The sequence below is a fragment of the Xyrauchen texanus genome, chromosome 2, assembly GCF_025860055.1.
Source record: "Xyrauchen texanus isolate HMW12.3.18 chromosome 2, RBS_HiC_50CHRs, whole genome shotgun sequence".
NCBI lineage: Eukaryota > Metazoa > Chordata > Actinopteri > Cypriniformes > Catostomidae > Xyrauchen > Xyrauchen texanus.
This window is the reverse complement of record NC_068277.1, coordinates 25,377,841-25,404,408: the sequence shown is the minus strand read 5'-3', so window position 1 is coordinate 25,404,408 and position 26,568 is coordinate 25,377,841.

Below are 26,568 nucleotides of genomic sequence, written 5' to 3'. Positions count from 1 at the left end.
ATCAGTGAAAAGTATCTGCACTACATCTGCCAGCCCTTAGTTTTTTGCCTGCATTGGGCTGACCTCATGCCATGTCCTACCACCCCTGTCTGACTCATCAAGATTAAGATGAAGGGTGTTTTGTTGAGTGTAGTGATATTGCTGGACCCTATTTAGTACAAAAATATCACTCGACTTACTCTTTATAGCAATATTACTTATAGATTTTGTCAGTGGAGGGGTATATGAACTGAAACTGTGCGGAAATATTCTGACATACAAATTTAATGTCTGCAATGCTTGCTAATCATTCTCCATAGAGCTCAAATCAAGCTCACGAGAAGCTGTTGATGCTCCTGTCACAGGGGATTTGAACAACTCTGTGTCTCTTCCATGTTTCAGTAATTTATGTATTTGTTGTTCATCAGTATGGTCTGGTTTTGGCTCACTATTTCTTTCTGTCTCATCTCTAGAGAAGATTGCTGTGAGACAAGAAGAGCTGTGTGTGGGATTTTCTGCCGTTATTGACATTACCGCATTATTTATGGTAAAAATCTACACAAAACATTTGTTGACAAACAGGGATTTATTAGAGAAGAGTATTTTGATTAAAATTTTGACATATTGCTGGCAAAAATAATGTGTGTGTTGAAGAAAACTGTCTCTACCAATGCTTACACTGGGATAGGAAGGTTATTTTTCAAAAGTATTCTGCTACAGGTTACAGAATGCATGCTGTAAAATGTCATTTGTAACGTATTCCATTAGATTACTCAAGGTCAGTAATGTAATGTAATGTAAATACTTTGGATTACTTTACTAGATTTTTTCACTTTACATTCTCATTAAGAATAAAATTTTGCGGGGGCCTGGGTAGCTCAGCAAGTAAATACGCTGACTACCACACCTGAAGTCCCGAGTTCAAATCCAGGGCGTGCTGAGTGACTCCAGTCAGGCTTCTTAAGCAACTAATTGGCCCGATTACTACGTTGGGTAGAGTCACATTGGGTTAACCTCCTCGTGGTCGCTATAATGTGGCTCCTGCACACCTGCTACGTCTCCACGGTAACACGCTCAACAAGAGGTGTGGATTGATGATCCACAAAACATTTCACAAAAAGATGTTTGTCTGGTTTCAAAATGTAAAACAATATGTATTGTTCAAAAAGATAACAACATATTTGGACAATTTCTAGTTGTCAAACAGGTCTATTCCAAACAGTTGATGTTTTCAACTATTTCTGTGGTTACTCTGATAGGGCACCTGAGGGGGACTTAATAGTAAACTTGATTACTATTCTATATCTATAATATTACTATATCTTGAAGAGATTTCAGCAGTCACCGTGAGACCTTGAGACTTTGGTCTCAGAAAAGTTAAGTTAGATAAGATATGTGAAAAGCTCTGGCATCATTGGTTATTTCACATCTAATGCTACACGTTTTAAAATGTAACTCTTTTCCAATCAGGCAGATGTCAAGATGTATTGTTAATATGGAATTTAATTTGGGTCTTTATCAAACCTAAAGTGGTAATATCCTTTCAGAAGACATGGATTAAACCACGTGAGTTGTATGGATTACTTTTATGTAGCCTTTATGTTCTTTTTGGACCCTATTGACTTACATTGTATGTACAAAAAACATCACTCGTCCTTCAAAATATCTTTGAGTTCCACAAAGGAAAGCAAGTCATGTGAGTCAGCATGAGGGTGAGTAAATGATAAGAAAATTATCATTTTTGGCTGAACTATAACTTTAGTTGTCCAAAAGTGTTCAAGGACACTTTGGCATCACTGTATTTTGTAAGTTATGGTGAGTATGTTTTAAAATAAGAGAGTGGCCCTTTGACACCTAAAGAAACAAAGACAAACTCTGTTAGTCTTTCTTCTTTTACTCAGTTATCTCATCTTCACTAATCCTAACAGACAGGAAAGGTCTCCAGACTGGAAGACTAAAGAGGAGGATAATTGCATTCATGGCTGCTGCTGCCATGTTATTTCATTTGCGTGTGAGGTCCCATAGAGCACTTAAATCTATCGTAGTCAAGAGTGGGAGAGATGGCAGCAACAGACACAAACAAATGGTAAGCGTTTGGATTGTGAAAGGATCCTGACCACATGAGAGAGTGAGATTACTGGCCTCTCTTCACAGTTGAGGAGCCCCAAAAAAGAAATGCGGAGAAACTTCTTCTAGCAAGCGTCTTGCACATAAGACTTGATGATGGCTCACAAATCTGCAGGCAACAGTGACATATGGCACACTACAAACAGGCTGACTCTGAGCCTGAGCCAAGAGCAGCGTCTCAGACAGTGAGTTATTATGGCAATCAGCACCATCATAAATGTGTCCAAAAATGTTTGCGTCATGTTTCACATGTGAGAAGAGAGATACAAAGACACTGTAGCGAGTTTCTTTATAATCATAAACCTATTTGGTACCATACTCTGTTGTGATTGCACTGTCATGCCTACTATTGTGTCAACCTGTGATGACATGATATTTCAGCATGTCCTTGCCTCAAATCTGAGCAAAACAATTGCACAAGCCAAACAAAAATTGGTTTGAATACAATTATTACTGGAGTTAATATGCATACACGTGAGAGCTGTTTTCAAAAAAACTTCTAATATACAGCATGAACATGTGTTGTTTCATTGCCTGTTCTATTCACCTGCTCCCCTTAATCATATCAAAGCATTTCAAACATAGACTTTATGTAGTACCAGTCCCATTACAGTATCTATCAATTGATGAGGAAGATGTGTTTTCTGAAACAGAAGATGGCACCAATCTCTTAAAACTTGATGAATAACAAAGAGGTAAAAATGATAATAATCATTACCAGTCAATTGATGTACAAATGACTTGAGTGAATTCTTGACTTCAACAATAAACTTTAGATTCAAGAGACTTATCTATCTTAATCTATGAATTAAGAGCTCTGGAGAAAGAGGTTCTAGCAATCCAACAACCCATTTGATAAAACAGAAATGTCTTCCTCCTCGATTTTAGCACCACTCAGAAAACACACTGTGAGCACTGTCTGATGCCTGGCTGTCATACAGTTCATAGTTCAGTGGCCTGAGCTTCAGGAGATTCGTTCCTTTTCACACCTCGGCAGAGCTGCGGCCGTCTGTTCACAAACTGAGGAGGAGGGAGTTTACTGCACCGTCCCAGGCCAGGCTTCTTTCTTCAGATGTGGGCCGCTGAGTAATGGCCATACATCCTTCAGCACTCCTCTCCCTGAACATTCTGCCCGTATTAAAGACATGCAGTGGATTTATTGCTTGAGAAACCACAGGGGCCTCACAAACACTTAAGCTGAAGCCTCGCTCTTGCTGCACTGAGGACCAGTGCTGGAATTCACCAGATGCCCCTCTAGATTTCTGCACTCTCTTCTTTATCCGTTCTCTCTCTCACACAATGTCCCGCCATGTCTTACTCCCCCTTTACATCTATCCTCTTTGTCTGTCCACTTCACCCCCATTGACCTGCTATCCATTTGTGCCTGCCTTCTTATCTGTGCACATCACTGCACAGGTTGATTGGTTTTTCGCTACACATTTACTGTATATTATCTCTTAGTTATCTAGTTTTTATGATGTGATTTAATCTGCTTTGTTTTTTATTTGTATTTTTTAGTTTCCTCTCTTACATAAAACAGTCTTACATCTAGACAGTCTCTTACATAAAATTACATAATTTTTTGGTGGGGGTGCTTTTTGTCCTTTTGTTCCTACTGCACTTTTGAGTTGAGGGATGACAGGAAATGATGGAGAGAAGAGAGGAATGGGATATGAAAAAAGGCTGGATTTGAACCCAAGACATTATCCAATAATTAGGGAAATGTTTTTTAACATGGCCAATGTTTCTTATTGTGTCATTTTAGGCTGGAACATAATAATGTTCATGTTTACAGAGGGACAGTACATTAATCATTCATACAACAGAAAGTGAAGACAGACCTGTCCCTGTATGACTTTATCTAATCATTACCACAGATGATATGCATTATCAGGACAGTTTGATGAGGATTCAGTGAGACACTTGTCTTATTGCTTATATACTGTATCAGGCCACACTCTTATGTTGTCTAAATGAAAACTAAGATGTATAGTTTTATAGTGCTGGAAATGAGGTTCAACACTCTAATCAACTTAAACTTGTATGATGCTAGATTATTATCATCAACATAACAGTGAATAAACCAAGGCTGGTAAGGTTAAGGCCATAAGGTTGCTAGTTCGATCCCCTCAAGAAAGAAAGGTGACATAAGCCATGCCTTTGACAAAGCTGCTAACCACAGGTTGGTCTAGGAAGACTGGCGCTGCAGTGAGTCACTTTGGATAAACAGGGCATGATAACTTAAACTGCTGGTCACCCATATCTGAACTGTTTCCTCCTAGTCAACAATACAATTAAATGGAGATCAAATGGAGAATTTTGCTTAAGTCTATTGATTATCAGATTTTTTTCCAGAGAAAAAAACTCTCACACATGTCTCATCTCAAAAATGTCTCAAACAGTGCTCAGACTCGCAGAGATCCTAAAGACTGCAATCAAAAGTCATGGAGGCTGGAATATAAACACAAACATTTCTCATCAAATTCTTCCAAGGTCAAAATAACTATGCTAACCACATTAATTTCATAGCTCTACATTCGCACATGTCAACAATTGTTTTTCTCCCTGGGATTTTAAGAAACATCTTGAGACAAAGTTTATACTTGAATGAAAAATGTCTCCAACAAGTCTTGTGTCCTTTGAAACAGCAATTTAAAGACAATAAAATGTTCCTCTGGATGGTCAAACCACTGAAATACAAAATATTACCTAAAAACCTAACCTTGAGTAGTAAATATTTTTAACACCAATGAATCAAACTGAACATATTGGTTTGAACATAAAAAAACGAATTTTAGGAGTTATATCAGGTAAGGTAGAAGGTATCGCAGGGCTGCCACTTTTTATAGTGTAGCAGTTGTCAGCTCTGTTTAGGCAGTGCATCATCCTATTGAGATCTAAATGTGCGTTCAGACCATAGACTGTAAAAAAAGATGGACGACGCCCCTTTGCTCTTTTCCATTGGTGAGAACTGAAGCCGCCAGTGTCCCGATATAGATCTGACATCTTGGGACTTGAGTCCGCGCAGTTGCGATTTCGGGACCAGACCTGCGCAGTAGTGATCGCTGAATCAATCGCAAGCACACGCCCCTGCACTTTTGACTTTAGACTTATGATGGTGTGAAATAATTAATTATAGAAATTTAGATATTAAATTTAAAGCTCCAATCTCCTCAGTCCTCCGAAGATCCCGAAAAAAAGTCTGTTGGTGCTTCAGTGACTTCAGTGACTACCTGTCAATCACAGCTGTCAATCATGATGTCACAGCACAGTTTTTATAAAAACAAACTTATTTTGAAAACAAACACTTGAAATTACATCAACATGATAGAAACTACAGTAAATGACAGAAACTATATTTGGAAAAAAGATATGTGAAGTGTAATTGAATTGTTTAGTTGGTCTCACGTCCCGTTCAATAACATGGGGAGGCGGGGTTTATGACCTATACTAGGACCAGTCACCGGGGGGGCAATCGAGACATTTTGGCTTCACTTTTGAGGGCTTGTGAGAAGCGGCGTGGCGAGTCTTTGGCGGTGTGGGCGTCAGAGGAGAGTTCAAGTGCAGCCAACATTATGGTAATGAGCTTTGACGCGGTTCGGCAGCAACCTATTGGAATATAGAAGTGCTCCGCTCTAGCAAAGTCTAGAGAACACAACCGTGTAAACTTTAGTTCCCACCAAACATTAGTTTCCGGAGACAAAATGGAGGAGAAACTGATTATTGCCGTGGCGGCTTTTCCCATGATATTTGATCTGTCCCTGTTTGCTTACAGGGTTATAAATAATAGAAAAAAACCGATGCATGGACAAAGGTGTCTGAAATTGTTAGTGTGCCAGGTGTGCTGAAGTGGATATTATGGTTTATATAATATTATCTAATAATATATTAAAATATTTCATGAGGATATACGCTACTTGTGATATGTCGTCAAAAAGATACCGGTCGACATGTCTGGATGTTTTGTGGCCCCTCTAAATATAGTTCACAAAACCAAGCATTCTCAATGAACATTGCCGCCTATTTCAAATACGTCAGAGCGTCCACGAATTTTCGATAGCGTTGTTGGCAGGGCAGCCAGAGCGAATTTTGACGCTCTCGCCGCCTCTGGTCTGAGCGCACGGTAAGGGTGTTTTCACACCAGGCTTGTTTGAAGCATTTATTTCGGAACCTGGTGCTTTTTAAGAGTCTGCAATTAAGAAGATGGCACTGCATCAAGTCTTGGGGTCATGTCCACTCCTATTTACTATTGACATCCATCAGATGCACATCTGTCCATGTGCGGGTAAAAAGAAGCCTCCAATTTTTTATTCTTTTTGGTCTTTACTCATTTTCCCTTTCTCTTTTTCTGTGAGGATGCTAATCCATATGGGAGAGCGGGGCTGCATTTGGTGCCAAGATTGAAATCAAAGAGAGAAATATTCTTTTCCCCAGGAGAGAACCGAAAGAGAGACAGAACGGCAAATGAGAAAGAGAGAGAGAGAGGCAGAAATGAGGCGCTAGCTGGAGCTTTGACAGAAGGGGGCCGGGGCTAGACGTCTGCTCGCCAGCTGCAGTGAATGCAGATCTTCTCTTCAACACTACTCAGGGGTCTTCTAACACCTCAACAATCTGGTCAGAACTCTTGCCTTGGTGGCCCTATTTGTCACTCATATAGACTTGCATACCCACCAACTGCAGGACTTCTATGGCCATTTTCCATTTTCAGAAATGCCTACTGGAACTTAATTGATCTGATTAAAGCCATGATTCATAACATGTGTCATGTAAACTTCAATGACACTTTATTTCCTTGAGGTGCGCACATGATGCAGACATCCGTCTTCTTATTATCTCCATTACCCTGGGAGAGGATGAGAAGTATAATACATTTCACTCTGAATAGAAGCACCTATTTTATAATAGATGGGTAATTTTCTTTATTACTGTGAAAAATGCTGTTGAAGACTTGAAAAGTAATTTGGGACTTTTGATATGCATGGATCCCAGGCCTAAATAAAAGTTATATGGTGCTTTAAAAGTGCTCATCTCTATAAGGCTGTTAAGACACTCAAGGTTTGCCAGATGAGTTGGCTGAGTGTGGTTTGCGAGTATACTGTAGTCCTCCCATGTGCCGTACAATCTTCGTCACCAGCTCTTGAGTGCATACTTTCCACTGGCAGTAAAAGTTGAATGACTGACATTAAAGAATAGAACACTTCATTGGTGAGCACATGCATGAAAGCATGGTTTTCTTGCTTTCCAACTTTATGGCCTGTATGGCACTAACAATGCTGTGGTCATAGGTTAGACTGCCACAGAACACACATACACAAAAAATATATACCTTTGAATAAAAAACAAAACAAAAACAAATGTACACCTTAAATGCATTGAAAGCCACTTTGGATAAAACCATCTGCCAAATAAATAAATAAATATAATAAGGGCCGAGTCGCATGCAGTGTTGTGCAAAACATTTTAGTTTATTTATAGAACACATATGACATTAAATTACAACAGATCTCAGGAAGCTATATTTGACAATTCATATTCAACCCACTGTTATAATGAGCTCAAACATGCTAAAATGCTGATCAATCATGAAGAAAGGATATTTCTCATATCTTAGTAATAAACACATCACTCAGTGCCTGACACATTGTAGGAGTCAAACTGTCATTGCTGTTACGCACATTATGATTCCTGGTTCAGTGAGCCACCGAAGAGCCGTGGAGCTGATTCATGCTGGAGATGGAAGTCCCTAGTGCGTGTGCACATGTGTGAGAGAGAGAGCACTGTGCTCATGACCTTCCCCTCCCTCTCCTCTCCAGCACACCTCTCATCTGGAGAAAGAGCCTCAGAGGCCCACACCCACTCCCTCACTGTACTCGTTCCTGCCTCGTTCTGTCTTTCAGTTCCAGCAGCTGATCTTCTTCCTTTGAAGCAGTCTCGCAGGACTGTGACTGACAGAAAGCAGACTTATTTTTTTCTGTGATCCTGCAGAGTTACAGCAGCAGTGCATCCATCTCCTCTTGACCCAGATAGAGTAAGAGAAAGTGCTCTTGATTCATCACCTACAAGCATGGCAGGGCCATTTAGATGCTGCCCATCAAATTGGACATAAATACTGAAAATTATGATTTATATAAAATTTACGTTTAATAATTTTCATCAAAATATTAGTAGTACCACAGTGCTGAAATTCAGCAGTAATCCTGAGTAAATATAGAGAAAAGAGATACATCATCACACAGGAAATCAACGTGTTGCTTCCGAAAGTTCATGTACAGTGAAATCAACCACTTCATTCAAATTACAGACAAGCTGACCAGCGGTTGCTGTAAAGAATTTACACAGACTTGATCTTATCTCGCAGTACGAAACCTGAGCACACCAGTCACACTGCTAAAACAGAGCCAGGCACATGGGGCATTCTGGGAACTCCTGGGATGCTTTCTCTTCAGCAAGAAGCGTCCCAGATGTCTAGAGTCGAGTTTTTACAATCAACTGTCACTCATGATCGCAATGTACTTCAAGGCTGGGCTACTCACATAAAGACTTCTAGGTGTCATTGGCTTTCCCTGCACTTAGGCGTGCATGTTTTGTTTTTAGTTTTTTACCTGTGATACTTCATAGTTTCTGACATCTGATTTTGGGTTATACCTCTTTCTTTCTTAAAAATGTTCACGATTTGGAAAAGAGCACATTTCTTTCTGCCAGAAAGTATATAGCATAACCTGGATGCATTGCATTAGGTTTGATCTTTACTCTAGATCCTTGCTCAGCTCTACTATGGTCTTGGTCTCTGAACCCACATTTAATCTTTACTGAGACTTCAGATCATAACCTAATAATAAATAAGAAAAAGAGTGTCTGAAAAATGGCAAACAGTTAAAATAGGCACTTTCAGAAAAGCATTGAAGTTAAACATGATACAGTCTTTTGTGAAATGATCAAAGTGTATGCAAGTCAATGGAAAAAGCTCAGACTCCCCTATCGATGGTGAGAGGATCACGTTTAACTAGTGATAAGTTGCAATCATGTCTAACTAACTTAGAGGGCCAACATTAAGGAGCTCTATAGGGCCTCTGGATCCAATTCTCAACTTTCAGCTCTGGTTCCCTTTTTGTTTAACCCCTGACTTCTCACCTAGCTGTCCTCCAAGAATCAATGTGCAAATACCTAAACTAGAATCTATGCAGTATAGAAGACATTTCCAATTCAAACATTTCCTTTAAAGATTACTTTCTGCCCACTGCCATTGAAACATTGAAGTCCACATGCATAAGAAGTTTTGAAATAAAATGAGGAGCCTCACAAAAGGATCTGCGCTTGTGAGGACAGGATACATTTAAATAAAAGTTGTTAACAGAGAAGTTTTTTTTAAAGCCTTCAAGAATTTCATCAAACTCTTTCCACTTTACATAGAAACAGATGGCATCCACCATGTTTACTCTGAATTCAGATGGAAATCAGTTTAGATGGAAACCTAAACCCAAACTTGGAGCAGAATTGCTTGCTCTACAGGTCTATGTTTGTCTTTTGGCTTTATGGAGGGTTTTAAGCTCCCACTGTTTCCTAAGGTGAAATCTATCCATATTTTAAAAGCAAAATAGGAAATGATGAAGAGATAACAGAAATGGACATTTCATCCAAACAACACAAACTGGAAACATGTTTGGATGTCTCCTCCTTCCTGCTGAATGTGATGGTATCAGCCAATCAGAATTACGCCAGGATAAGGATTTAGCCAAAATTCCGCTCTATCTTTGTAAATAAACCTAGGAGAAATGGAAAATGGATGAACACAAAATGATTGGATTCAAAAATGTGCTAAAATTGTAAAAAAAAGTTGATCACTCTGCAATGACAGTAGGTAGTGGTAGGTAGAAATATCATATGTAGAGGATAACTGCTAAGGTTTACAATTAAGAGAAATAAACTTAGGGGAATGAGGGATTTAAAATTTGCCCTTGTGATTAAAGGAATACTTCACCCAAAAATGAAAATTCTGTCATTATTGACGCTCTTGTCACGAGATGCAATAAGAACCAATGTGGTTTGATGTTATCAATTTATCCGCCATATTTGATTTAAGTGCTTGTGGCAGGGCTTCTACACACCCGGTCCCTTATCAGGCTAATCAAGCCTCCGAGAGGGCTAAAGGCCGATTGCGGAGGATGGTGCGGGAGAGAGAGATCGTTTACGGACATGTCGTCATGTGTGTTTGTCTTTTGTTTAAGTTTCTCATTAAACTATTATTTATATTGTCAAGCTAGTTCTTGCCTCCTCCTTACCCATTTAAATCGCTTTACAAAAAAAAGTAATCTGTTAAGCCGATTGATAATGAACAGTTAAAAACAGCTTTACTAGTGCTTTACTAATGATTTGAGTTAACTTGAGAGGGAGTAATGAATAAAAGTTTGTTTGGTTGATCACACAACGTGATCTTATGCTTTCAGAAGACATGGAATTTAGTGCACGATTTGTATCAGTTATGTTTATTGTGGTTAAATGGTGTTTTTTTTTTCGGTCAGTGAACAGCTTTTTCCACAGTAATGTAATTTCCCTGCGACGCTTGTGTAAAAAACAAACATGGCATCTGAGGAAGACTTTGCTATTTTATTCTACGTTGCTCCACTTTATTTCCATAGTTGCTGCTGTTTTTGTTTCCTTGACTTTCTATGGCGACCTGCAGTGGAATTGTGCAGCAATAGTGGGGTTTCCCTCTTACCTGAAACTCTGGGATTACCCCAATGTAGGAGCTCATATAAGCAAATTTGAGGGACAGTCAGTTTTTACATTGGTGTGTATTAATGGGTATAATGTATAGTGTATGTGTTTTTCCCACTGTACTCACAGAAATGTTGAATTATTTCTGCTGTGTTGACTTGTTGTTGGGCTTCATCCTATGATGTTTGTTATCCTGTTCACGCACATGTGCACACTTCAAACACCCATCACATTCTCGAGGTGAAACCTAGTTTCCTTTGGTCACTAATAAACATAATGAAGACTTTAAAAATTCACTGTTTGTGTTACACAGAGAAAAGACAGTTGGTTAGGAGAGATATCAAGGTGAGAAACTCATGACAGAATTTTCATTTTATGTGAATTATTCCTTTAAGATTTCCAATTTCCATCACAATTATTGTGAGCTCAAGCTCAAGTCCAAACTCTTTCTCTAGAAAAGTCACACAGAGTGTCAAAGGGACAGAGTGCCCTGTAAATACATTTCATTATCAGTGTTTTCTTGACTTTCTGCTGAAGAAAGCAATGGAACTGCGTACCATACACAGTAGATGCCTTATGTTGTGTCTGTTGGGTAAGAGAGCGTCCACGTAGATCGGCACAATTGCATGTCTGGAGGCTGTCCCACAGGTTAATAAAAGACACATCCACTGTCTTCTATGGTATCTGTGAATAAAAAGGTTTATTTTTTTACCAAGAAACCTTTCAATCAACTGGGCTCAGCTCCTGCCATAACATAAACCCTTCACCCTCCTAGTAGCTTCAGGGTGAAATGTCCTCCTCCACCCAGTACAGGCAAAAGAGGGTAGCAGACTGTGGCTTGGTAATGGGGATGTGGGTTGACATGCTCGAGCTCTGTAGACGATCTGGGGTCAACTGCCCGATTGAGTGTGATGATTCAAACAGAGCTCTGCATTACAGCATGGTATGAGAGACAAGCGATCCAGACGTGGAGAACACTCCCACAGGCCACAGGGGTCACCGAGTACGTTATGACATTGGAGGTCTAGGGAGACGCCTTGTCAAAAATACTTCACATTGATATTATTGAAATGAACACGACACCACACAGTGCAGCAGGCTTCAAGGTTTACCGCAGCAATGGTCTACATGGTGAGGGTAATCTGACGAATCTAATGAAAAAAGCAGTTTACGTGGATGTCACGGAAGGTCTGTTTGTTTGGAGCAAGCACTGTGAGAACTGTGCACTTACGCATGTTTGTGTGCATGTTTAAAGACTGTATGGCTTAACATCAGAGGTCTTCTCCTCTATTATGTCATCATGGCTTTGGTTAGAGCCCTGCTGCTCTTCTGTGACTGTGTCTGTGCATTCATTGCACTCTGCTGTTCCAACCAGGTAAATTAGCCATTTAAACCCCAGTCCTTTTCACTACGGAACAGCAAATATCCATGATTCAGCCTTGGTTTTTTCAGCTGGCTCTTTCTTTTCTCTAGTAAGTGAATTTTTATAACATCAACATTTATAGTATTTCAAATAATTTACCATCATGACAAATCTCATGATAATTCAAAAAAAATTATTATTAATTAGCTGTAATGTTTTCATGTTCTAGTCCGTAAGAACTTGTGAGGAAAATTACAAAATGAAAAGAACTTGTAAGATAAATTATGGAAAAAAAGCTAAATGATCGTTCAAAATATTATAAAAGTTCTACACTGTAAAAAACGTCCTGGTTACTTCCGTGACCTCCGTTCCCTGATGGAGGGAACGAGACGTTGTGTCAGTGAAGTGACACTAGGAGTCACTCTTGGGAGCCCGAGACACCTTCTGATCTTTGATAAAAGGACAATGGTATTTGCATGCCACTCCCCCGCACATACGGGTATAAAGGAGCTGGCGTGCAAACAGCTCATTCAGGTTTTGTGCTGAGGAGCCAAGAGAAGTCCCGGCCATTTCAGCGGGTAGTCCAGCATTGTGGCAGGAGGGGCACAACGTCTCGTTCCCTCCATCAGGGAACGGAGGTTATGGAAGTAACCAAGATGTTCCCTATCTGTCATTCACTCAACATTGTGTTGTTGAGGTTACACTACGGGTACCCTACAAAAATGTCACAACTAGCTGTACTGTGTTACGTGAACTGGCGATGCGAGACGGGCAGACTACTGTGTGCCTCGTAGCCAGTGCACCAGGCCAACACGTAACCTCCCCCGATGCTGTTATGACTGTCGAACAGCCATTCGGGGACAAGTGGACTACCCAAAGAAAGAATAGAGGCAGGCTAGCCCAGTCGTGCCTTTTCCCTCTTTTTCATTTTTCTCCTAGAAAAGAGTGACATTTTTTCAACCGAATGGGACCACAAGTGTCCACGGGGGGCAGGGGGAGGGGGTGTCACTCCCAAGGGGAAGACACCGTGGAGGCCACACCCCGCCCAGAGAGAAGGGGCATATTTTCAGTGGAAATATGTCAAATGGTCTTGCCGACTCTTTTTAGTCAGAAGTGAGTCATGTGGAGAAGTCCAATGGGGGAGGAGTTTCTACAAACATGGTGAATGGAATGGAAACAAGGAAGACGCAGTTTACCAACAAGGAAATTATTTAGCAGAAGATATACATTGGGATATACATTGGGGAGCACATGCGGAGAACCTACCCCAGTACAGGGCTTAGTAAGCACATGTACTGAGCCGGCAGTGAGTTTCTCCGCAAACACACCTGCCACAGGGCTAGGAGGAAGTCAACCAGGTAACACATCTTGTGAACACTACTGGGAGTCAACAGCGCACGTCTTCAGCTCAGTGGAGGTGAAAGGCACTATGCGCAAGCTATACACCCGGCCAACTGTCCCGGACTTACCTGTTTGTTCCTGCTAAGACCCGGGACGAAACTGCCTCAACGCGGAGATTGTAGAACCTCGCAAAGGTGTTGGGTGTTGCCCAGCCCGCTTCTCTGCAACTGTCTGTTAGAGAGGTGCCACTGGTCAGGGCCCAGGAGGCCGCCACACTTCTGGTAGAATGGACTCGTAGCCCTGCGGGAGGCGGCACGTGTTGGGCGTGGTATGCCACAGATATGGCATCAATTATCCAGTGGGTGATCCTCTGCTTGGAGACAGCGCTTTCTTTCCGCTGTCCACCAAAGCAGACAAAGAGCTGCTCAGAGACTCTGCTTGTGATCCAAATAGATGCGTAAAGCATGCACCGGACACAGCAACGTCAAGGATGGGTCTGCTTTCTCCTGGGGCAGCACTTGCAGGTTCACCACCTGATCCCTGAATGGGTTCGTGGGAATCTTGGGCACTTAGCCCAGTCGGGGTCCCCATCTCTGGGGTCTTTGTGTTGGGAAAAACATCACTTAGCCCTAGCCTGAGTGATTGTGTCTACCATGGTGGGTGGTAGGCCACCTATGTCTTCTGCATCCTGTCCAGGGGCAAGACATGGAGATTCCAGAGTTTCTCCATGTCTTTCTCCATGTCAGAGAACCAAATCTGGGTGGGCCAGTGGGGTGCTACTAGGACGGCCTGCTCCTCGTCCTCCCTGACCTTGCACAGTGTGTGTGGGCAAGTAGGCTCACTGGGGAAAATGCATATTTGTGTAGTGCAGGGGGCCAGCTTTGTGCCAGTGCCTATATACCAGGGGTGCCTCGGTCAGGGCATACCAAAGTGGGCAGTGAGATGCCCCAGACCTGCCAAAAAGGAATGGGTCGGAGTGAAGGCCACGCACACCGGATCTGTGACCCAGGGAATAAGGAAACTGCTCTTTTGTTAAACTTTTGGGTACAGCAGCTACTTGAGCATGCTGCAAAATTAAATGAAAAGAGAACAAAAGATTCTCCTGCCAGCCTTCTTCTTGGTAGCTGGCCATGAGATGGGTGGTGTCGGCTTCCTGCATGGGACTCGACACGGGGGCGGTCCGCAGCGGAGCCGGTGCAGCCACTGCAGGGGGACGCACTTGGCAATGTGTAGACGGGGTGCGTGGTCTTGAGCCGCGCCGCTTTCTGGGCAGGATGTGTTGGAGTCTCAGTCTGCTGCTTCACTGCCAAGAACTGCTGGACAAAGTCCTTGATGGTGTCGACGAATAGGCCAGCCTGGGATATGGGGGCATTAAGGAACCGCGCCTTGTCGGCCTCGACCAGGTTGAGCCAAAGGTGCTGCTTCTGGAACAACAAGGTGGACATTGCCCACCGTGACCTTTGTCGCCCGGAGGGTGAACTCAGTCACTGAGTGCAGCTCCTGCATCAATCCCGGGGCGGAACAACCCTCGTGCAGCTCTTTCAGAGCCTTGGCTAGGTGGACTTGCAGGAGAGCCATGGTTTGCAGGGTGGAGGCGGCTTGTACAGCGGCACCGTAGGCTTTGGCTTCCAGGGACAACATAAACCTATAGGTGCTAGACGGGAGCTTCAGGCCCCAGCACCAGGTGGCGGTGCTCTGCGGGCATAGGATGCACCGCTAGCACCTTATCCACTGGGGGCATCGTCAAGTAGCCCTTGGCTGCCCCACCATCGAGGGTAGTGAGGGCGGGGGACCCAAAAGATCGGGACCGGGCAGTAAAAAGTTAAATCTTGTCAGTTCCTCATGCACTTCCGGGAAGAAAGGAACTGGGGAGGGGCATGGCTGTGAGCGGCACTGCGGGCCCAGGAACCAATCATTGAGCATCGAGGGGGAGAAGCCACTATAATGCGCCGTCAGAATCCAGGTGAATGGAAGCCGTGGGAATTCAGCTCGCTTATTTCTCAATTAAATAGCGACCGCTCGGCTCCGAAGAGAAAATCTGAATAAGAGGTTTGCACGCAAGCTCCTTTATACCCGTATTTGCGGTGGAGTGGAATGCAAATACCACTCGCCATTTCCCATTGGCCTCTTATCAAAGATCAGAAGGTGTCTCGGGCTACCAAGAGTGACCCCTAGTGTCACTTCATCGACACAATGTCGAGTGAGTGACAGATAGGGAACTGATTTAAAGGTTGAGCTTTTTTGAGTTAACACAACTAAAATTTCATGCTAACTCAACTTGTTAAGTATTAATTCTCTTAAATGAAGTTCTAAATGAAAGTTCATGAGGAGCCTAAACATTTTATCCTGTCAATCAAACTACTAGTGTATATAAACAGCTACTTACCACTCTATGACAGTTTTTTCCGCCATCTGGCCCCACCCTAAGCCGAGAACCATGTCTTCTCCAGTAGAGTTAGAGCTCTTCACATCTGTTGAAGAACACTCTATTCCTCCAGAAAGCCACCCTCAGATGGCAACAACCAATCCAGGACCTACTAACATAAGTTAATCTTCTGATCCCAAAGACGGTGACAGAGGCCGCTAAGTCCAGTGCTCCCCTTCGGATTGCCTGAGGCGCCGCTCCAGAAACTGCTCCTCTCCACCACCATCAAGGCCTCCACATTCCAAAGTTACTCCGAGGACTTCAGCTACCTCATCACCATCTTCAATCCCTTCCATACCGCCAATATCAAAATGAACTATTAACAGCCTGCGTCACGCTATCGCCATTGCGAACGTCCCCTTCTCACTGAAATAAAATAAAGTCCAACTCTAAAGTCCAGTCTCATGAGACCGCCTTCACACATAACAACCACTCCAGGTTTGACCTCCTGCAGCCCAGTTCTTAACATTCCTCCTCCACTCTCTGGTCTCCCTCATGCAGGGGCCTATCATAGTGCACAGTTACCTCCACAAGCGGTGACCGCCACCGCTTTCCCCTGCAGCAGCAATATCTGACAAAACCCAATGATGCTTCCATCCTACACTCTATTTACAGCTACTCCGGTAGTAGTTCCCTACCACGCCATTGCCATACAGCCACTGCCTGTCTCTAACACCCTACAAGAGGTATCCCCCAGAACAATACAGTCTTATTTCACAGCATGGAAAAGCTTCAAATATTTCCACTAATCCATAAACTCCCCTTCCCCGATGTTTCCCTTTTATCGGTCTCCTCTTTCACAACCTACTTCTATAAAATAAAACACAACCAATCCGGAACCATCAAAGCTTACATTAGCGGCATTCACTTTAATTCACTTTAATTCAATTAAATTTTTGGCCAGCCATTACCTCTTGATAAAAGTTATCCAAAAATCCCAACCCTGTCAATTCTATTCCAGATTACCACTTACCTTGGATCTGTTTAGTAGATACTTAATCACTCTCCGCTCATGGTACCACTCAGGAAACACAGCCAGAACTCTCGACGCCCTATTTATCCTGGCTTTTTTGGGGTTTCTCAGATGTGCAGAATTCACATGTAATTCTACCCAATCATACACCCCACTTTTTCCGCCCTCCAGGTAGTGGATAATTACACCATCAGTTTCAACATTAAACGAAGTAAAACAGATCAAAACAAGCGTGGCTATGCTCTCTTTGCTTTTAAATTAACTTCACCCATCCAGCCTTGCAGTCACTTTCCTCATATTTAGACTACAGAAGAACACAAATCAAAGCCATTTCCAATCTGCTCTTCGTAGACAACTCCAATAATCCAGTTTCTAGACACTGGCTCCAAAAACATCTAAAAAACATCCTTATATAAGGTATCCAGGAAAATCTTCCAACCATTCCTTCCTTATCGTGCAGCAACTTAATTTCATTTAATTCATACATAAGAACCAATTTATCGCACATTAAGCAAGCACACCAGGCTCTCATCTGCTAAAATCGGTAGGTTCCTTCCAAGCTCCTGCAGGAGTCTTTCTCGTATATCCCTAAAATTTCTGCCGCAACAGTAAGCTCACCCAGGTCCCACAAGAGCCTATAACTTTCATTCCTCAGAAACCTATTATTCCGAATATTTAACTGCTGAAGCAGTAAAGTTTACCCCAGCTTCCACAGAAGCCCTCTCCCTTACTAAAACTTTTGGGGAGTAATGCTAAATTAATCCAAGTCCAATTTAAACAACCAGGTTGCTGTCTCCTTTTCACTTGAACTTGTACTTAAGTTGGATTAACAATCGTATTTGCCATTTTTTCTCACTTAACAAAGCTGACTGAAAAATCAAAAAATTTGCAAGCTCCCATGCATGCATTTTCAGCATGAATAAATAATGAGGTTAGTGCTGTGGGCTTTTTTTTTTTTCGTTTTGTTTTTTGTGGACTTTATTTATGCTGTTTTTGTCATTACTGTTAGTTAATAGTTGTGTGGTGATGTTAATTGCTTATATTTTATTCAATGATATTTGTTGAGAGTCACCATTACAAAGCTTCGTTCAAACCACTAATGTCCAGCTTCAAAAAAATGCTTTAATCAGAACTTAAATATCTCAACTGTAGGTGCTGCAATGAATCCTGGATAGCCTTGTGTGACACAATTGTGACGAAACTGGACGAGATGGATTCAGTTGCAGAAAACAGGTTTAATCACAGACTGGTCATAGTACAGAGGGCAAATCCAGAGGAGTGTAGTTGAGACGAGAGCAAAGTCCAAGCCAGGAGATCAGTATACAAAAACAAAGCACGAGAACAAACAAACAGGTAGACTAAGCGAAACACTGGTGTTAGCAAAGCAAAGATTAACAAGCAATAACCAACAAAGCTAAAGTGAAAGGGTAGGGTATAAATAGAGAATACAAACAGTACAGGTGAAACTAATACTCGGGTGATTGGGAACGAGTGTGAGAGCTGGAAGTGGCGGGGTGGATTCGGGAACTGGAGTTCGTGACAACAATATTAATGTTATTTGAACACACACATAAACTGATACATGGCCATATATGAACAGTATATACAATTATAGTTCAGATATGTGGGCATATACAATACTGTGCAAAATTTTAGGCACTTGTGAAAATGTTGAAGAGTAGGATTTTTTTTTTCCTATTAACACACTAAAGCTGAAGATTTAAATATCCATCTTAAGAAATCTGTTTTTGCGAAACAAGTACCTAATACTTTTGCACAGTACTGTATGTGCATATTGAAATTCCACTGATCAGGGAAAATATGTTACACACTGTATATGAACATTTTCGTTTTTTGTTGTATTTTGTAATACCGATAATAAACGTATATGTATCTGATAATTTTTTATATCTGTGAAAACAAAAAGTAAACTTATATACTGTGTGTTTTACATATATTACCATATAATAAGATTTCTGTATGGGCAAGTTACTTTATCTGAGTAAGCCATTTTTCCCAATCCCACAAAATATTTAGGAAAGAAAATTAGTAAAAAACTACAATATGATCATTAAATATGTAATACAACTACTAGTATATGAGTGAGACATTTTTCCATTCCATAAGAACTTGTATGAAAGAAACGCAACAAAGTGACATCTCCAAGCAGACAAATTAATGATGCGTCATGGCACTGTCATGGCGACACAAACTAACGAAAAGCAAACAAACATATGTGCAGTCTCCCAGATCATGCTGCAAGAGAGGGATAAAAAGTGCATCATCTAGGAAAGAAAAAATTCCAGCAAGAATACTACACTCTCACACAGTCTGCTCACATTAATCTGTGTTATACATATGGGACCAGCAAAAACATCGTCACCATGAGTTCATTTTGGCTTTATGCCCTCATTGTTTTGTCTGAGCTATTGCTCTGAGGCTTTATGACTTATGATCTAATTGTTATGAAAATATTGTTTATATGCAGATTTCATTTACACATTAATCAGTGTATTACTATGAGGCCACTAACTAACACATATTTGAGAATCCAGGTTAATCGATAACAACATAATAACAACCTTTCCAATTTCTATGGTCTGGATGACGAGTGAATTGAGTGGTAGGGTGAGTATGAAATGAAAGGGACGAAGAATAATGTAAAGTTGAGATCAAACTATTGGTGATCATTATTATGTGTGTGTTTTTCTAAGTGTTTGTATGTCCATTTAAAAATGGGGAAATTATACTGCTTCATTCAATGATGTGTGTGGCAAAACTGCAGACACCTAAATGTAAATTATGACAATATTAAATATGCATGTTTAATTCAAGGTTGAAATACTTCACATTCTTTATTATAAAGCCTGTTTGATTTAGTTTATTCCCTAATGTTAATTAATGCATTAACTATCAAACATGTACTAACATGTAATTAAGGTGGCTATTATTAAAGCATGAATTCATATGAATCATGTTGTAGTTAATGTTAGCTCTACATTAGTTCCTGATTATTCCATGCCTTATCTCATCATTAATTTATGTGGAAGTAACTATTAATTCAGGTATTAATGAATGATTATTCATGTATTATTTTTATAAAGTGCTAGTTAATCTGCACATAAATGTCTAATCACTACACTTTCAGCTCAGGCTATAGCTTTCTCCAGACATCAAGATAAAATTGAGAGGGCCCCCAAGTTGAGACCCTAAGGAGTAGATGAGAGTTAATGCTAGTGGCAATCTGTGCAGCGTAGAGAATGCACAGGCTGACCCATTTGCAAGTAGGGCTTCCTTTCTTTGAAAGCGAAGAGAAGCTCTATGAAAAGCATAAACAGAGAACTTCCTCCCTCACTCTGGTTTTGATTCTCAATGCAGCTAGTCCCCTGACATATGGATCAGTTTAAGGGCATACTGAAGTTAAGTGACCTCTGACACATGAATACACAAATACACACCCTTGTGGTGGCCTTATGATGGCCCTATTGTGAACAAACAGAATGGAGAAGACAGACATGTGTCCCCAGACAAGAGCTTTAAAAATTGTGTTTTGTGCTTTCGAATGCCTAAAAAATTTCAGTACTATTCAGGATAAAACCACTAGTAAGCACATAACCACAAAAAACATTTTAATACGTAGATTAGCAAATGGCCTTTATTTTCCTGTACATATAAGCAACTCAAATCGAGGTTGCTGGTTGTTTTTCAATACAAATAGAGCATTGCAGGGCAGGGACATGAATTAAAGTTCCCAAACAAATCAGACACAGGAAGTGATGGCATGGGCTTCTGGGCCAGATCATGTTTTTGGGAAAGTGAGTTAGGCAGTGAGGTTTTCTGCTGAGGGAGAAAGAGGTTTGGCAAGTGATGTTGAGGGCTCCAAGACTAAGAGGTGTGAACTCAAGACTGCAGTGCGGCCCGGCACCATTTGCTATCCCATATCCGTCATGGGAACATCATCTCTATTTTCTTTTCATTACAATACCAATCCCTCCTCAAGCCTTTCAAACAACAGTGAAATAACAGCTTATTTGTTTTGTGTGGCCTCTGCTGAGGGCGGAGGGATTGTAGCGGAGCGCTAAGGTCCTGCCGGATCCACTTTGGTGTGCTGTTGCCTCATCCCTCGCTGAAGGTGAACACAATCTTTCCTCTTAGTGTAAACTCAATCAGTGCAGAATCAGTGAACCATTACAAGATGTAATTTTTTTCCCACGTTAATAATCCAAAAAGACTGGAGACTTTCAAGGCCAAATTTATGCTGATTTAACCTCAGCTGTCCGATTTAACTTGATATGAGTGTAATTATTTTTGAAGGAAGTTAAAGAGAAAATATGTTTTTAAAGTCAACAGAAACAATGTTGGTTTCTGAGCTCTTTCTATGAAGAAAGATGACACAGCAACACCTGTCTTTTGATTTTGAGGCCATCTATATGCTAGTGGACTCTTAAAAAGTTAACCTAATAACTGTTTCTAGCAGATAAGCATGTATTTACAATCTCAGTACAGTTACTGTAAATTTACAGTTTTTCTCTTCTGGGAAAACTAACCAAAACTATTAAAGGCTGATCTTGGACTCACAGGCGTATCCAAAGCTTTTCAAATAAAATGTTCTCTAAAATGAAAATGTCCCTCCCTTTAAAGGAATATTCTATTTGTGTTCAATACAAGTTAAGCTCAATCAATAGCATTTGAGGCATAATTTTGAATAAAATTAGACTTGTCCCTCCTTTTCTTTAAAAACAGCAAAAAAGGTTGTTTAAATCACAATTTTTATAGTCATTTTTGGGTTTTAGGACTTTAATGAAGTTATAAATTTAGATATAATTTTGCCCAAAAAAAAAGGTCAGTGAGCAATTTTTATGTTAATATTATGTTAACACTAGTGCTGTCAGAATTAACGGGTTAATCGCATGGGGTTAATTAAAGTTTAACTCACTCATTTTGCTTAATCATGATTAATGCATTTACTTTTAATACAGCATAAACCAACATAAACACTGGTTTGGAGGGTGGAATCTTTGTAATGTGTCTGCCCAGAGTGATTACAGTGATGAACACACCACAACAGCGCTTCCCTGTCAGTGATAAAATGATGGAGAAAGGACCTCTTAGCGCTATTATTTGATGTACAAAACAATTATTTTCAGCACATTTTAATTACCACAGAAGCATACAATCTTAACTATCACTCTTGTTTTTCTGTTGAGTTCAAAGCGGCAATGGATGCTTGTGTTGATGCTCTGAATCGAATCATGAATGCAGCTTCACGATTGCTGTAGGAAACAGATAGCCACAGTCTGCTGGAAGATTAATATTGTGGAAGGTGAGAGTTTAAGAGATTGCAATTAATACTAATCCAATGGGGACTGAAGCCATTTTTACACAGTAAATTCTTTCAAGTCAACCTTACAATTATACTTTGGGAATAGTTTAAATTTAGATGAATTGATGCTATTTTAGTGCATTCCTGTCTTAATACTGTGGAAGGTTTTGTTTGGAAAATATTAATAATGCATTATATTGTTGCATATTGTTTTGTTTTCTTTCCTAAGATGGGACTAAAAGCATTTTGTCAGGAATATATATATATATATATATATATATGGTGTCAAATTTCAGCATTTTCAAAATAAACGATTAATCGCAATTAAAATTGTAATTGACTGACAGACCTAGTTAACACGCATATTATTTAGATCTTGTGACTACACTTTTGAAACATTGAGTATTTTAACATTTGCAGATTTGCCCCATTCAATTCCATTGTAAGTACATCCCTGTCACCCAGATTTTTGCTATTTTAAAGAAAAGGAGGCACAAGTCAAAATTTTTGTGGTTGTGATAGGGACCAAGTCAGTCACAAGGAGAGATCACACCAGGAAGCAGGAATGGTGTTCCAAAGATGGTCTTACTTCATAAGAGGTGCAAATAATTAAGTGTTTAAAAGCAAGCATAAAACCAAGGTTACATTTTTAAAAAGAGTCTAAAAACTATACCTGTTTTGGGTACTAAAAGCAGTACCTACTCTCCTTCTTCAACAATGGAGGCCAGAGTATATTGCGCTCATGTAGCACTAACAAATAACCCTGGCCATGTGCTTTAAACACACCTTGTCCATCTAGTTCTCCCCCTAGTGGCAGCTGGTTTAAATTTGGACCATACCATTTCATAAATAAAATTAACCCTCACCTTCTCATTCTTAAATGCAATATCACTGAATAAATACTTAAGAACAAGAGATAAATCTACCACCCCTGGAGTCATGAGTTTGAATACACAGCATGCTGAGTGACTCCAGCCAGGTCTCTTAAGCAACCAAATTGGCCTGTTGGTAGGGAGGGTAGAGCCACATGGGTTAACCTCCTCGTGGTCGCGATTTGGGGTTCTCGCTCTCAACGTGGCGCATGGCAATTTGTGTGTGTGGATAGTGGAGAGTAGCATGAGCCTCCACATGATAAGCCATGCGATAAGATGTGTGGATTGACTGTCTCAGAAGCGGAGGCAACTGAGACTTATCCTTCGCCACCCGGATTGAGGTGAATAACCGCGCCACCACGAGGACCTACTAAGTAGTGGGATTTGGGCATTCCAAATTGGAAAATATAGTCTAGAATAAATAGCATAAATAAGAGACAAATGAGAGGTAAAACACCAATAAATACAAAAAATTGGATGGATAAAAACTTTTACAAAAACTCCAATAAATATAGAAAACAAATGTGAATAAACAATAAATAAGTCCTTGGACACATTCATCTTCCATGAAGGAGACTGACTTACAGGCTCTAAATCACAGTGGTAATCAACATTATGCCATAAATGCTGTCGATTGAACTTAACTTGTATTGAACCTGAAATACCTACCTCTGACAAGCAATAACAGGCGGCACATGGCTTTGACGTTAACTTAAGTCTGTTGGTTAAAAAAGGGACAAACCTTTTGATATATCATGCCTTTACTTTCTGTTTCAATAGGAAATACATCGATAAAGAAAAGAAAATGTGCTTGTCAAACAATTTCATGGGGTCTTTAATTTGTTTTAGCAAAACTCATTACTTGTTTTAGATTCAATTTAAGTGATGACAAATTAATTAATGATTTGTTAATATTATATGGTTTAGATGTAGTGTAGTGAACCACAGAAGCCCAATTGAATGAAGGTGAAGGGCAGGTCTTTGTAAACTCTGTTGCACTTGACACAGTGCTGTTATGAACATGTCTCACACCACTGACCTGCTTTAGATCAGCCTGACATGATGAATAAGCAACGGCTGCCACAGAAGCCTGTCTCCTCATGTTCAGTGTGCAAGGCCTTTGGAGATCTGCACAGTGTTACAGTGAGAACTGGTTTATGATGCGTTTAACTGTGCAGGTGAATAAGGCTTGAGCAGCACTAGTCTATTGAAAGAAGATGATCGCTGGAAGTGTTTCGCAGTAGAAGCAATAACTTAAAGTGATGTCTGCTGAACATATTTCACGAGACAGACATGGGGTTTGAAAGTTATGATGAAGAACAAGCAGAGAAGCATTATAATTTAATAATCCTGTATATTGTCCTGTATTTTTCAAATTACATACATTTTTGGCTTACTACTAAATAAAATGATACATTTTCCTCAGAAAGAGAAAATTAAAATAAATGATTAAGTTCTCGATTATCTAAGTTATATTTGAAAGCTCTTTCTCTCTTACTTAGTCACAGCTGTGATAATAATAACATGACTTACATTTCTGTTTGTTTCTCACCCAAACCTATTGTATGCATTCAGAAGACTTAAAATATGATGCACAAGTAGCATGGACTGCTCCTAAGACCATCTTGTGTGCATTTTTGAGCTTTAAATTGAGTCACAATCATCTGCCATTGTTAAAAGAATCATAGCAAACCAGCAGTCTGACATCATTACCATATATGTTGTTGTTTTTTAGCAGATTGTATGACTACAATCATAACAATTGTCATCTGCCAGGAACCACTCATCATATTCTCAACATGGGAAAAAAGTACAATGAAAATAAAGAGCAGATCTGGAAAATATCTTTTCAGAAGTACCACAGGGACAAACAGAGGCTATTTACCACGCTTTTAAAACTCCCCTCAGCATGCTTAGGTTTTAATATGTAGGCAATTACCACAACAAGATTTTTGGGGCCCAGCCTTCATCCTTTCAAATCCCGCCAAACGTGAGTAGTTTTGGAATTGTGGAATGCCATCCCAACCGTGAAGCCTCTGTGCCTCTCACCCGGCACTTCGCGGAGGGCAATTTTCCTCTGGCTGAGCTTCCCAAAGCTGCCTCACCTGGAACCAATCTGTAACACAATCGAAGTGTCCTAACTTGAAAGCCTGCTCCCTTCCTTTGATAGTCTCCTCCTGGTAGTCTGCATGGCGCTTCAAATAGTCCCTTTGTAATCTTTATATGCGAAAGACAGCAAAGATGGAGAGTTAATATCTTGCCATCAAAGTGAATTATGCAAATGGTAATGCTACAAAGCCCAGACACTCTCTATTTTTCCTGTGAGAGAACAGGAAATTGGGCTGACTGTGGAAATTCTCAAATTTGTTGTCATCCACAATGTTCTCTGAAAAACATCAGGGCTTTGCCTGGTAATTGCTGAAGTTACAGTCAAGGACGAGTCTCTATGATCTTGAATGCACTTTACAGACAGGTGTCAGTGCTCACATGCTAGGCCACTTTTTTAGTTTGTCCCCCTAGATAGTCTCTGCTATTTAGCCACAAGTGAACACGTGACAAATTTCAAGACAGGCGGCAATTAAACTTTACTAGCTGTCCATTGAGGGGTCCTGGGGGATTTTTTCCTGAGTCAACATGCCAAGCCCCATTTCCTTTTCCTCTCCTCGTTTTCTCCCAGCAACCTCCCACTAGAACTGTAGGATGCAGTGCTGTGGTTTTCAGTGTTTTCTGCTTTTCGTGAGCTTGATGTCCTCAGAGAGGATTTCTCAGTCATGCTTATATGTATAAAACATTTGTGAATTAGCATAAGCACAAGGTCAATTCATAAAGCTAGATAAAAAGGTGCAGGCGATAAGAGCATCAGAAATATGTTTTGTATTTTGTGTTAATTTTGCACTTATCTCTCTCTTACATGAAAAAACATAAAAAGGAATATTCTGGATTCCAGATTCAATACAAGTTTTTGGCATAATGTTGATTAACACAAAAAATTATTTTGATTTGTCCGTTCTATTCTTTTCTAATTGTTGGAGAGTTTAAAGGTAAAAATTGTGAAACATATAATTTAGCTTAGATTATTAACTATTAACTATTAACATTTGCATTGTAAAGTTTTTTAAATTTTAAATTTATGGTCGTTTTAGGGTTTTATTGTTTACAGTGTTGTGTTGTCATGGCAATTAAGTTGTAAAAATTGGATATAACTTTACCTAGAAAAGGTTTGTAAGAGATGTTATCACATTCAAATCATGTTAACATGCATTGTGTTTACATCTTGTGGCTATACTATGAAACAGTGAGTATTTTAATGTTTATGAATTGATTACAATCACTTCCATTGTACTGTAAGTGCTTTGTTGTTGCCCAAATTTTTGCTTTTTTTTTAAACAAACGTGGTAAGCATTTAGGGGAGCATTTATGTCACGATTCCCCGTTGTCTGCTCTGTCCCC